This window comes from Macaca thibetana, chromosome X (assembly GCF_024542745.1).
Source record: "Macaca thibetana thibetana isolate TM-01 chromosome X, ASM2454274v1, whole genome shotgun sequence".
Lineage (NCBI taxonomy): Eukaryota > Metazoa > Chordata > Mammalia > Primates > Cercopithecidae > Macaca > Macaca thibetana.
Genome location: NC_065598.1, coordinates 132,220,833 through 132,235,863, shown reverse-complemented (window position 1 = coordinate 132,235,863; position 15,031 = coordinate 132,220,833).

Below are 15,031 nucleotides of genomic sequence, written 5' to 3'. Positions count from 1 at the left end.
CTACGAACCACTGCTCAATGAAATAAAAGAGGACACAAACAAATGGAAGAACATACCATGCTCATGGATAGGAAGAATCAATATTGTGAAAATGGCCATACTGCCCAAGGTAATTTATAGATTCAGTGTCATCTCCATCAAGCTACCAGTTACTTTCTTCACAGAATTGGAAAAAAAACTACTTTAAAGTTCATATGGAACCAAAAAAGAGCCTGCATAGAGAAGACAATCCTAAGCCAAAATAACAAAGCTGGAGGCATCACACTACCTGACTTGAAACTATACTATAAGGCTACAGTAACCAAAACAGCATGGTAATGGTACCAAAAACAGAGATATAGAGCAATGAAACAGAACAGAGCCCTCAGAAATAATACCACACATCTACAACCATCTGATCTTTGACAAACCTGAAAAAAAACAAGAAATGGGGAAAGGATTCCCTATGTAATAAATGGTGCTGGGAAAACTGGCTAGCCATAAGTAGAAAGCTGAAACTGGATCCCTCCCTTACACCTTATACAAAAATTAATTCAAGAAGGATTAAAGACTTAAATGTTAGAGCTAAAACCATAAAAAACCCTAGAAAAAACCTAGGCAATACCATTCAGGACATAGGCATGGGCAAGGACTTCATGTCTAAAATACCAAAAGCAATGGCAACAAAAGTCAAAATTGACAAATGGGATATAATTAAACTAAAGAGCTTCTGCACAGCAAAAGAAACTACCATCAGAGTGAACAGGCAACCTACAGAATGGGAGAAAATTTTTGCAATCTACTCATCTGACAAAGGGCTAATATCCAGAACCTACAAAGAACTCAAACAAAACAAGAAAAAAACAAACAATCCCATCAAAAAGTGGGCAAAGGATATGAACAGACATTTCTCAGAAGAAGACATTCATACAGCCAACAGACACATGAAAAAATGCTCATCATCACTGGCCATCAGAGAAATGCAAATCAAAACCACAATGAGATACCATCTCACACCTGTTAGAATGGCAATCATTAAAAAATCAGGAAACAACAGGTGCTGGAGAGGATGTGGAGAAATAGGAGCACTTTTACACTGTTGGTGGGATTGTAAACTTGTTCAACCATTATGGAAAAGTGTGGCAATTCCTCAAGGATCTAGAACTAGAAATACCATTTGATCCAACCATCCCATTACTGGGTATATACCCAAAGGATTATAAATCATGCTGCTATAAAGACACATGCACACATATGTTTATTGCGGCACTATTCACAATAGCAAAGACTTGGAATCAACCCAAATGTCCATCAGTGACAGACTGGATTAAGAAAATGTGGCACATATACACCATGGAATACTATGCAGCCATAAAAAAGGATGAGTTTGTGTCCTTTGTAGGGACATGGATGCAGCTGGAAACCATCATTCTCAGCAAACTATCACAACAACAGAAAACCAAACACCGCGTGTTCTCACTCATAGGTGGGAATTGAACAATGAGATCACTTGGACACAGGAAGGGGAACGTCACACACTGGGGCCTGTTGTGGGGTGGGGAGAGGGAAGAGGGATAGCATTAGGAGAAATACCTAATGTAAATGACGAGTTAATGGGTGCAGCACACCAACATGACACATGTATACATATGTAACAAACCTGCACGTTGTGCACATGTACCCTAGAACTTAAAGTATAATAATAATTTTAAAAACCTATCCAATAAAAAAAAAATGGGTGAAGGATATGAACAGACACTTCTCAAAAGAGGACATTTATGCAGCCAACAGACACATGAAAAAAAGCTCATCATCACTGGCCATCAGAGAAATGCAAGTCAAAACCACGATGAGATACCATCTCACACCAGTTAGAATGGCAATCGTTAAAATGTCAGGAAACAACAGGTGCTGGAGAGGATGTGGAGAATAGGAACACTTTTACAGTGTTGGTGAGACTCTAAACTAGTTCAATCATTGTGGAAGACAGTGTGGTGATTCCTCAAGGATGTAGGACTAGAAATACTATTTGACCCAGTCATCCCATTACTGGGTATATACCTAAAGGATTATAAATCCTTCTACTCTAAAGACACATGCACACGTATGTTTATTGAGGCACTATTCACAACAGCAAAGACTTGGAACCAACCCAAATGCCCATTGATGATAGACTGGATTAAGAAAATGTGGCACTTATATACCATGGAATACTATGCAGCCATGAAAAAGGATGAGTTCATGCCCTCCATAGGGACATAGATGAAGCTGGAACCCATAATTCTCAGCAAACTATCTCAAGAACAGAAAACCAAACACCGCATGTTCTCACTCATAGTTGGGAATTGAACAATGAGAACGCTTGGACAGAGGAAGGGGAACATCACACACCTGGGCCTGTCATGGGGTGGGGGGAGGGAGGAGGGATAGCATTAGGAGAAATACCTAATGTAAATGATGAGTTAATGGGTGCAACACACCAGCATGGCACATGTGTACATATGTAACAAACCTGCACTTTGTACACTTGTACCCTAGAACTTAAAAGTATAATAATAAAAAAAGTAAAAATAAATAAAAATAAATAAATAAACAAAAAGTGGAAAGAAATAATGAAGTGGAGGTAAGTTGCTCACTGACTGAAAAAAGCAGCTGAAAAATATTACAACTCTTTTTATGACATTTGGCTATATTGCAAGGTACATTTTTCTCATTTCATTTGAACATAAAATGTTAATTGTTTAATAGGTGTTTTGTTGTACCAGCAATTGATGGACCTTGAAAAATGATAATGGGGGATGCTGCTACCAACTTGCATTATTCTGAGAGAGAAATTCCAGAATGCCATTCTAGCATATTCCCTCACAAAAACCTAGATCCAGAAAAATAACCTCACTCATTTCCTATTCACATGCCCCCACTCCCTCCAAAAGACTGCAATACAATTCATTTTCAGAGAGTTTTTTTTTTTTTAGTTTATTGAGAAAACACCCATTTACGAATTAGACTAGCGTACATTTCCTGCCTCTGTGACCTGTTGGAGCCCAGGTGTTTCTATGTATTTTAAGCATGTGGCTTTCCACCTACCTACTATTGTCCAGTGCAGTGGTTTGCAAATGGTAAAGAGTAGGAGTCATGTGGAAGAGGGCTGCAGGATCCACAGGAGGGAAAGAGAAGGGCAGTTGCACAAGGGACAGAGGTGCATCCAGGCAGCTTGGGTGACAAGGGACCCCCACACCCCCAAAAGGCTAGCATGTCAAAACTTCCATTGACAATACTCCACAGCCTGCAAATATCGATAGGAGAGTGGAGCTTGGGCACTGGCTGTTCAATGGAGTTTGAATAAGCAGGGTTGTCCCATTGGAAGTTAAGACAGAGGGTTTCCAGAATCCTGGCCAGTGAGGCTGAAATGGCTGAAGCCAGGAGAAGTTTGATCCACTGTCTGGAAGAATCAGGGGCCAGTGGGGAAGCAGGGTAGGTGGGGAAGTGGAAGGGATGTGCACCAAGCATAGCTTCAGTAGCAGAGGTGGGAAGAAAAGAGAGGATCATGAATGACCAGGGAGAAATTTCAGAGTTTGGAGTCACAGAGGTGGTGAGAGCAGTTCTGAGAAAACTTTCATGTGGTAGCATAGTTGAAATGAGGGGAAGATAACTGTCAATGAAAGTGAGAAGAAAAGTCAAGGAACTCAGAGGCCCAGGTGTTTGTAGGGAAATCACAAAGACACACGGAAGTCCCCTGGCAAAAGTCAAGGGCAGAAAGACTATGAACCAGAAGCCAAAGCCCTAGAGACCAGAGGCAGTGTACATGCTCCAGAGGCTGCTGAAGGTGACCAGAATTTTGGATGGCAGGGCACAGAGTTAAGCAAATCTCAGTATCAAGGCAGCAATAGCTCTATTCAATGGGAGTAAGAGACAAAATAGGACTCAGATTTGAGCCTTCTCTTTGTCTCTGGGAGATGTCTGTCTGAAGGGCTCGTGGGGTGCTAGATAGGCAGGGTTGGAGCTACCCACTCACATATCCCCAGTTTAGAAGCCAAGTCACTCTGAACCCTGGCTTTTACAGTCCAAGATTCTGGGGGCACTTTCCCCTGACTGTTGACACTCCCTTTGCTTCCCCAGAGTTGGAAGGTAGGACCAGGTGAATAGTTAGGGAAGCTTCCAGTTCCACAGCCAGGTCTGATTGGAGGGTTTACTTTTGGCTTGCCAAGAAGCCTCTGTGTCCAAAGGAAGCACAGGGTAGTGGTTTTGTGTTAGAACTCTCAAATCAGAGATACTTTGTGTTTGGATCCTAACTGTGTGGCGTAAGGCAAATTAACTTTAATTCTCTGTGCCTCTGTCTATGAAATGGGGATCATAAATAGCATCTACCTCATGGGGTCCTTCACTTACTAAGCAAACATTTATTGAGTGGCTACTATGTACCAGGCATGGTGCTACATTTTGAGAATATGACAAAGAGCAAAGAGACAAAGCTCTTGACTTTCATGGACACAGATAAACAAGATAAATAAGCAAAATACACATATTAGGTAGTGATAAATGCTACGTATTTATGGGAGAAGGCTAGAGTACTCTGGTGGTGATTAGTGATAACACTTTTAAACAGGAGAGTCAAACCTTTACTGAAAAGATGATCTGAAGCACGGGAAGGATCAAGCTATGTGAAAGTCTGGGGAAAGAGCATTCCAGGAAGAGGAAACTAAGTGCAAAGGCTCTGGGGCAGAAACATGCTGGCAGGTATAGGAAGAGCAAAGAACTCAGTGCTGCTTGCTTTACACAGGGTATGGCACTGAGGGGTCCCTCAGCAAAGTTGAGGTGAGGCAGGGAATATACATACTATCAGAACTGCTTGTAGCTGCCTGACGTGGTTGCACAGATGAGATCCAGGCCCCTGGTAAAAGTCGGGTATAATTTTCCCTTTTTCTGAGGACAGAACCTGGTGTGGGCAGTGAGAACTAAAAGAATGACACTGCCATTCTCACCTGGGAGCTGGCACCTGGACTGACAGCCCTCTCACATGCAAGCTTCACTAAGGAGGCCAGCAGGGACAAATGTAGGTAGACTTGGAGTGACCTTCTAGGCCGTCTGGCACAGGGTGGGGTGGACGTTAGAGGTCTGGGGGTAACAGGTCAGTGTAATGTGGCCCTGTGGCCTCTCTTTTATCCATAGGGTAGGAAGGCTCAAGATCTTTCAGGTTACACATACAAACACACTACGACTCAGGCCCTGACTAATTGGAATTCTCACAACCGTATGAGGTAGAGGCAACCATTCTTCCCATTTTACGGAAGAGAAGTCAGTATTCTGCCTGAGATTAACCAGATAATGAGCAGTAGTGCTGGGATTTGAATGCCTGTCTGTCAGAGTGCTCACTTTTAACTACTGAGTACTGCTTACATGTTATGAATGACTCCTAGAAGAAGAAGCACCTGAGACTTTTAAGGTACCTGAGTGGCTGGGAGACCTTGGGCAAGTTACTTCACTTCTGCTATCTGGGTTTCTTTCGGTCTTCCAGATCCACAAAGCTGGAGGACTACTGCAAGGAAATTCTCGGGGTTGAATGCAGAGAGATAATGGGGTTGCATAATGCAAAGATGAGCCTGCAGCCAGGGGCTGATGGTATGAAAACTCAGAATGCAAGGACAGAACCTTTATGCTTGAAGACCCATTTGCCAACTGCTGGGCTGCCAGCTGACTCTGCTGAGGTGATCAGCCAAGTGCCCGTGAATGTTTCTCATCTGCTTCTGTAGGCAGAATAAGTGGGAAATAATTCCATCTTCTTATTAAAAAAAATGCGAAGAAGTGCCACTGCCTGAATTGGGTCCACTCATGTAAATATGAGAAAGATAATTTAAAGGAATGATTGAAAAAGGAAAGGAATGATTAAAAATCTAGGTAAAATACTTGGTCAGTCAGTAACTGATCCTGAGGCTTGTAGCTCCTAGGAAATGCAAACTGCTGCCATTGTAGGAAATGGGAATGAAAGGGATGTAGAAGGTGAAAACACTAGTAGGGTAGAAGAGGATGCAAAAGATGGAGGGGATGTATTAGTCAGAGTTCTCCAGAGAAACAGAACAATAGGAGAAATATAAATATACACACACACACACACACACACACACACACACATCTATAACCTCCTATTTGTTCTCTCTTTATATGTCTATATCTGTGTACATGTATATGTATATATATCCAGAGATTTATTATAAGGTATTAGTTTACAGTATTGTGCTGTCTGCAAGCTAGAGTCCAAGGAAAGCCAGTGGTATAGTTCAAAGGTTGAAAAGCCAGATAGCCAGTGGTGTAGGTTCCAGTCCAAGTCTGAAAGCCCGAGAATCAAGAACACTGAAGGTGAGAGAAGATCAGTGTCCCAGCTCAAGCAGTCAGGCAGAAAGAAAGAGAATCCTTTTGAACCATTTTGCTCTATTTAAGTCCTCAATGGATTGGATGAGGCCCACCCAACATTGGGGAGGGAAATGGGCTTTACTCGATCTATTGATTCAAATGGTAATCTTTTCCATAAACACATAGACACACTCAGAAATAATGTTTAACCAGATATCTGCACATCCTGTGGCCAGTCGAGTTGATATATAAAATGAGCTATCATAGGGAATTTTGTAGCAAGAGTGTCTGGTGTGGGTGCCTTTGTGTTGGACTGATGAGTGGGGTCAGAGGTGAACTAACCACCATCAAGCCCTGCTCTAAGCACTCTCCAAACTACCTCATTTGCTCCTTCCAACTGCCCCATGAGGTAGGTGCTATCTTTAGCCCATTTTCAGATGAGGAAATCAAGGCAGAACTATGTTAAATGGTTTGCGTAAGGTTCTACAGCTAGTAAGTGGCAGAACTGGGATTCAAACCCAGATCTGACCAATGCCAGCCCTAGTGCTATTCGCCAAACCCTCCATCCTGTCTTTCAAGGGCTGGGTTGGACTGCGGGGTTGCTGAAAACTCCATCTGAACCCCATAACCCGTTCCTCTTGGTTCCTGGAGACACAAAGCTAATCTGGCTAGAAGGTGGGGCTCTAGGGGTGCCAAGGATATAGCAGGGAATCCTGACTTGAGACAACAGGGCAAGGGGTACTGAGTCCAAAAGAAAGACCGAGGCTGAAAACTGCTCAGGAGACATCAGAGCCAAAATGCCAGGAATGTGTCTAGAGGGTACAGAACCAGGAGATGGGATGTAACACAAGCTAGTTGGGAGCCAGTAGAGGTGGGGGAAGAGAGGGAGCGACTTGAGCCCAGAACCCCTGCTTAGTGCTGGAGTGTTGTATGGAGTGTTGACTCTTCACCAAGTAGCACACTAAGGGGTTTACAGTGTGATCTCGTTTCACCCTCTCAACAAGTCTGAAAGGTAAACACATCATTTCCCCACTTTTTCAGAGGGGAAACGGAGTCTTAGGGAAATTAAATGACTCAGCCAAAACCACACAGCAAGGAAGTGGTAGAGTTTAGAACCAATTCAGATCTGGCTGACCCCAGAGCCCAGGCTTCCACCAGCCAATCTTTTGGATTGGTGTATGACAAGTATACATTGGTGAGCAATCACCTTGAAGGCACGGAGATGGAGTGGCCAGACCTTTCCAGCCTTGCCAAGCAAGGATTTGATGCCTGTAATACCTGCAACAGACATGTCAGGATTCTTTAATTATTTACCCAACATTTCTCCAGGCAACTAAGTTCTATCTCCTGGAGGAAATTTTCTAACTTCTAATTGTAATTTATACTCAACCAAAACTTTCAGAAAAATCTATACACTTTAGTTCAAATTATTTTTATAAGTTTGTAAGCATTGCCTGAAGGAACACAACAGAAATTTTATTTATTTATCTTCTGTATTAATTCATTTATGGGCTGTTGGAAGACGTGTCACAAAAACCAAAGGAATTGAACAATGTTGGGGAGATTTTACTTTTCAAATGCATTGACAATGGAAAGAAAAAAAAACTGTGTCAGAAGTTGTAAGGATAAATTAGGATAACAAGCACTTGGTCAAATACTAAATTCATCATGAGACTAGGTTGTTTAGAAGTATGAGGTCTCAGAGATTGAGTCTAGACTCAAATACAAGTCCTACTTTTAATTTAACACTGGTCTTGCTGGATGATCTTGGGACAATCGCCATGTTGGATGGGCTCCATTTGTCTCTCTGGATCTTCTTTCCACCCTTCTCCACCCTACACCCTTGTGTGCCCCAAGAGGCTGAACTATGTGGACTCAATCACCTGGGCTCCCTAGTCCTCTGGCATCCAGTTGGGTTCAGTCAATGAGAAGCACTGGCAGAAGATTGAAGGGTAGAAGGAAAGAGAGGGTGGTGTATTGATTTTCCTGGCTCCCTTACTGTCTAGGCCACAGGCTTCTTGGGCAGGAAGCCTGTAGGTTGCCAGTGCCTATATTGCTTTACCAAAAGCCACATCTCCTGTTGCAGTTCCTTCCCACAGCTACATCTTTCAATGGATTCCATATCTACTCCCTCCCCTTGCTCCTTTAGGCTAGAAGTGGTAATATCTCCCTGCTGCAACTAGCTCCATCCCTAATTGGTTTAACCATCCCTAATTGGTTCCCTTTACCCAATCTACAAACACCTTTGTAAGTAGTCTTTTCCTTAAACTCTCCTCAAATTACACCTTTGAGTAGGCCATCTCTTTCCTGCCTGTGCCTTAATGAATACACTCAATCCCTGTGGGTCTCAAAAATCTCTATTTGGGTAAAGGTATTTTGTTCTTCACTAATCCCAGGGATATTCAATAACCTACCAAATACTGATGGAATGCCGATATGTGGCAGATGCTCAGAGGAGAAATGAGAAAGGTGATGATGCCCTTTGTCCTACTAATAGGAGATAGTATTTCTATCCAAGGAGAGGGTAAGGCTTCATTCCATTCCACCCCACTCCAGCATTTCTAGCAGGGAACTTGGAGCCAGAGGTGAGCTAAACTGACTCACCCGGGATCACCTGCCCTCCCAAGGTAGAGTTTCTGCCAAAGAAGCTTGGGTTCTGGGTTAGTGGGTTCAGGGAAGGGTATAGAATAGAGTTATTATGAGGGCTTGAGACAAACTTCTCTTATGGGACTTTTGAGTGATAATAGTAACTACAAGTAAATGAAAGAAAGAAAGAAAGAAAGAAAGAAAGAAAGAAAGAAAGAAAGAAAGAAAGAAAGAAAGAAAGAAAGAAAGAAAGAAAGAAATTCATAAAACTCAAGCTATAGGTCCAGCACTTTTGCTTACCAGAAGAAATGTACCTAAAGGCCTAAGTATATGACCTGTCATATAGTAAGCATTCCACTAATGATAACAACAATAACAACAATGATAAAATAGCTAACACTTGTATGGTGATTACAACATAGGAGACACTGTTTGAAAGAATTTTGCATGTATTAACCCTATGAATCTTCACCAAACCTTACAAAGTAGGGCTTACATGCACGCGTATGTTCATTGCAGCACTATTCACAATAATGAAAGCATGGAATGAACCTAAATGCCAATGAGTGGTAGACTGGATAAAGAATATGTGATATATATACACCATGGAATACTGTGCAGCCATAAAAAAGAATGAGATCATGTCCTTTACAGGAGCAACAGATGGAGCTGGAGGCCATGATCCTTAGCAAACTAATACAGGAACAGAAAACCAAATACCACATGCTCTCACTTACATGTAGGAGCTAAATGATGAGAACACATGGTCACATAGAAGGAACAACACACTGGGGCCTACTGGAGAGTGCAGAGTGGGAGGAGGGAGAGGACCGGAAAAAGTAACTATTGTGTACTATGTTTTGTACCTGGGTGATGAAATAATCTGTATAACAAACCCCCATGACACGAGTTTACCTGTATAACAAACCTGTGCATGTACTCCCGAACCTAAAATAAAAGTTTTCTTTTTTTTTAAGTGGGCGTGTCAGTTCATTTTCATGCTGCTGATAGTGACATACTCTAGACTGGGAAATTTACAAAAGAAAAAGGTTTAATGGACTCACAGTTCCATGTGGCTGGGGAGGCCTCACAATCATGGCAGAAGGCAAAAGGCAAGTCTCACATGGTGTCAAGCAAGAGAAGAGTTTGTGCAGGGAAACACCCCTTTATAAAACAATCAGATCTCATGAGACTTATTCACTATCACAAGAAAAACATGGGAAAGATCCACCCCCGTGATTCAATTATCTCCCACTGGGTCCCTCCCACAACATGTGAGAATTATGAGAGCTACAATTCAAGATGAGATTTGGGTGGGAACGCAGCCAAACCATATCAGTGAGTCTTCTTATTAGCCCTATTGGATGGGTTAATATTGGATGGGCTACTCTCCATGGAAGCATGGAGAGTATATTAGTCTCCTACGGATATTGTAACAAATTACCACAAACTTGTTGGCTTAAAACAAGAAAAAATTATTCCCTCCCAGTTCTGGAGGCCAGACGTCCAAAACCATTATAACTGGATAGCAGTAAAGGTGTCAGCAGAGCCACAGTCCCTTGGAGGGCTCTAGAGGAGAATCCATTCCTTGCTACTTTCATCTTCAGTGGCTCCCAGAATTCCTTGGCTTGAGGTTACATCACTCTAATCTGTGATTACTCCATGATCACATTGTCTTCCCTTTTGTCTGTGTCCAATCTCCCCCTGTCTCTCTCTTACAAGGATATATACGCATGATTGCATTTAGGGCCAATCCAGGATAATCTCCCCATCTCAAGATCCTGAGCTTAATTGCATCTACAAAATCCCTTTTTTTATATGCAGTAACATTTATAGGTCCAGGATTAGGACCTAGATATTTTGGGGGCCATGATTCAGCCCATCATAGAGAGGTTAAATAACTTGCCCAAGATCACACAGATGCCTGTTATTTTTAATTATGTCTTACTATATGATTTGGGATAAATTATATAACTGATCTGTGAAATGGTGCTGAAAATCCCTGCCCTGTGGTACACAAAGAAATAATTATTAAAAATCTTCAGGGAGAATGTGATAGTACAAAGGCAGGGTTTCTATTTGTTTTTCAATTTCATGTCTACCCCAGGCCATAATAAGCATTCAAGACAAGTCTGTTGAAGGAACAAATAAATGCATTAATGATAGCACAATATGTTCACACTGACCTTCTCAGTTTAAAAAGTCCTTTCTATCCATCATCTCATTTGACTTCTCAGTTGGCCTGTGAGGTAGATAGTGTGGGCTCTATTATCCCAATTTTATCCAGGTGAAACAGGCTCAGGGAGGCTAAGCAATAACAATATCGCTGACATTATGGCATGCCAGGTACTGTGCTAAGCCCTTGTTCAAGGTTGCACAGCTAGTAAGTTACTTGAGGTAAATGATAGAACTAAACAGGGAAAATACTGGGCCTCTCAGTGCTCAGGGCTCAGGCTGTGCAAGGGATGATCAAAGGCCCTGGATTTTTTTCCTGGAGAAGTCTGGTGAACCAAATGTTTGTGTAATGTGAGGATATATGTATTCTGCTTTGGTGTTAGAAACTTTTGTGTTACAGGCACCTTGATATAAATACAGGTTCCATTGTTTGGCTTAAGCTACTTACGCGCTCTGAATCTCAGTTTCTTCATCTATAAAATAAGGATGGCAATGGTTCCTACTTCAGAGAATTGTTGGCAGGATGAAACAAGGTAGCCTGTGTAGACACTTAGTGCAGGGCCAGGCCATGATGTAGGGTTCAGCCACTACTTTTGCTGTTGTTGCCACTGTTATTAACATTGTTATTATGCATTGTACTATAAAGCCTTCTTGAATCTGAAGATTTCCACTGCCTGAATGACCTTGGGTAAAGGAGGTAATTTTCCAGTCAAAACCCAAAAAGACCTAGTACTTGGTACCCAATCCTTTCTTTCTCTTTCAAGATTGGCTTTATGGCTGTTTATTTGAGCTATTTTCCCTAGGTTCCATGTCTTCAGGGGTGGGAAACAAAGTGGTGTCATGCAGAGGTGCTTAAGTGCTGGGTGGACTCTCTCTTCTTCCTTTCTTTGGCCTTTTCCAGGCCCAACCCACTATTGCTGCCCACCCAGTCCCCCATTTAGACATCATCCAGAGTAACACAGGGCCTGGGGCTATGCCTCCTTCTGGCAAAGAGTTGCCTTGGAAGCCTGGACCCCTGAAGAGAGGTAAGTCATACTGATGTCTGTGTGCCTTCTGCCCAAGAACAGGCCTGCAGCCAGCCACTTCTACAGCACTTGGGTATTTAGCATGGTCATAGCACTTGGAGGCTGTATTAGTCTGTTCTTGCATTGCTATAAAGAACTACCTGAGACTGAGTAATTTATAAAGAAAAGAAGTTTAATTGGCTCACGGTTCCAAAGGCTGTACAAGAAGTATGGCTTGGGAGGCCTTGGGAAACTTACGATCATGGGGGAAGGCAAAGGTGAAGCAGGCACGTCCTACATGGCTGCAGCAGGAGGAAGAGAGTGAAGGGGGAGTTGCTACACAATTTTAAACAACCAGATCTAGTGAGAGCTCACTCACTATCACAAGAACAGCAAGGAGGAAATGCGCCTCCCATGATCCAATCACCTCCCACCAGGTCCCTCCTCCAACACTGGGGATTACAATTCAACATGAGATTTGGGTGGGGACACAAATCCAAACCATATCAGGGACCTTATTTATACCTTGTTTAGCACCCGTACCCCCACCCCTGCTGTTTCACAGGAGATGAGGCCTCCACTGGGACTAGTGAGTCACCTTGCTCATTACCCTACACTGTCACCCCGCTGGCTTAGGACCTGGCCAGCTGTATAATCTGGGAAGTTTTCCAATTTCATCTTTTAATAAAAGCCCAAACTGCAAACTCAAGGCTGGCTGCTGGGGGAAGGGGCTGCCTGTTCAAAGCTACCTTTGAAACCCATTCTGACTTCTTTGAAATCAAATATTTTGTATATTTTATATAAGTAACATTATCTATCAATATTAGTTATGACTATTTAAGACCTGTTATATAGAAAACACTGTAGTAAGCATATCCTGTATACATTATTTTGTTTAATATTCACATTGACCTTATAAGCCATTTACATATGAGAAAACAGAGGCACTTCTCTAAGGTTTCACAGCTAGTAAAAGGCAGAGCCAGAATGCAAACTCAGGCCTGTGGGATACCAGAGCACACACTCTTGACGCTTCACTGCTGTTATCAGTTGAGATGACTGAGCCAGTCACTTTTTGTTCCTTTTTCTCATATGGCTTTTTAAAACCACTTCCAAAAGAACCCAGTTTCCACTAGAATCAGACACTGCATCTCCTGGGACTCTGTAGCTTTCCCTTTTCACTCTTCCTCTCACCTTGCTTACAGATTTCCCTTCAAAGTCAGGGTCGTGGCTTCAGTTGTGCAATCTATGACCTGCACAAGGTCACATGGCTGGAGAGTGAGGCAAAGGGCCTGAAATGCATCCTGTGCCCTGCTGACCAAGCCACTTTCCCTCAGGATTGTGCCCAAATTGAGGGGCACCTTTTTCTAATTCACACAAAGGAACTGCATGGGCTAGGCTAGTTTCTGCTCGGATCAGAGTTGCGTCATAAGCAGTTTGCCACTGAACTTGCTGAGTTCTTTGTGTTTTTAGGAGTTGTAGGTCAATCTATGTTAGTGTCACATTCACCCATCCATCCATTCATTCATTTAAGAAGTATTTACTAAGCTCCTATAACTGCTACATATTGTGCAGGATGCTGGGAACATATGAGTGAATAAGACCCCCATGGAGTTTACACTCTAGTGGAGGAGACAAGGAAAAAGTAAACAAAGCAATAAATGCAATAATCACAAATGATAGTGAGTGTGCAAAGGAGAAAAGTACAGAATCATGGGAGAGAAAAACAGGGAAGCTCTACTGCTAATTGTGTGGTCAGGGAAATCCTCCCCAAAGGAGCAATATTTAAGCTGAGATTTAGGGATAAGTAAGATATATCTAGGTGAAGAATAGAGAGAACAGCATTCTAACTAGAATTCACCATATGTACAAAGTAGGGTGACCAATTGTCCTGGTCGTCCCAGGACAAAGGGATTCCTGAGACATGGGACTTTTAGTGCTAATACCAGTAAAGTTCCAGGAAAGCTGTGACGAGCCAGTAACCTTAGTGTGAAGGCTCTGTGGTAGGAAAGAGCTTGATATATTCAAGCAATGGAAAACCAACAGTTGTTAGCTTAAGGTGCAACAGGGAAAAAGTACACGTTGAGGGTAGTGGGCAGGCACGGGCCACATCATGTCAGGTCTGGGACACCATGGGAAGGAGCTTGGATTTTCTCCAAAGGAAAGCCATTAAAGGGTTTAAACAGTGGCATAACTTCATTTGAAGGGCATTTTTTAAGGGATCTGCCATGGGGAAAATGGATTATGGAAGGACAAGAATGGAATCAAGGGGGAATAGTTAGGAGGTTATGACAGCAATTAGGTGAGAGATGATGGTGGCTTGGATCAGGGTGATGATGGTTGGAGTAGTGAGAAGTAATGGAATTCAAGATACAGATTAAATAAAGCACCAGCTGGACTCACCTTTGCCTAATGCAAACAGCCTTTTCCCCATAGGCCTTTGTCAAAAACAATCAGCAGCAGTTGCTTAACAAAACAGTTTCCTCAGGCAATGAACAAAGTTTGGGGTAAAAAAAATAGAGTAGCCAAAAAGCTTAAATGGAAAACTTGGGAAATGAGATGTCTATAAGAGGCTTTGACATATTCCTGAGAATCTAGAAGGCCATACACATATGTAGGACTGTGAAGATGCACAAAATTGTGCACATACTCAGGAAAGTCCTGGGAAGGCCCTAATGTCTCACCTCTGGCTGAGCTTGAAGCTTTGTGTGAACAGGACGTGAAGAGTAAGACAGAGTTGACAGAGTGTTGAAGGCACGCACTGACATGTACACACAGCCCCTCAACAAAGACTGGGAGAGGTGTTGTTTCTATACATTTAAAGCAATCTCTATCCAATCATTAGCTGACCACCAGGCTAACCAAAGAGAGACTTCAGTGGCCACACATGACAAATAATTAAAGATTTTAAATATTTTTTCAGAAAAGTCACTAAAAAG